Source organism: Anomalospiza imberbis, chromosome 20 (genome assembly GCF_031753505.1).
Source record: "Anomalospiza imberbis isolate Cuckoo-Finch-1a 21T00152 chromosome 20, ASM3175350v1, whole genome shotgun sequence".
Lineage (NCBI taxonomy): Eukaryota > Metazoa > Chordata > Aves > Passeriformes > Viduidae > Anomalospiza > Anomalospiza imberbis.
Genome location: NC_089700.1, coordinates 7,932,905 through 7,933,115, shown reverse-complemented (window position 1 = coordinate 7,933,115; position 211 = coordinate 7,932,905).

Genomic DNA, 211 nt, shown 5'->3' with positions numbered 1-211 from the left:
CACAGCAGCTCCACTCCATCCTGCCTGTTCTGTGAGCTGCTCCTTGCAATGCCAGGGCAGCCTTGACCCCCTGAACCCCAGCGTGGCCTTTCCTCTCCGATTTGGGGAGCAGAAGCCCTGCCTGCTTCTGGCTGATCTCCCTGAAAAGAGAATTTTGGGGTGCTGTGAGCCTGAGCTGGGCTGCTTGTGAAGACAGACTTGAGGGGCAGGA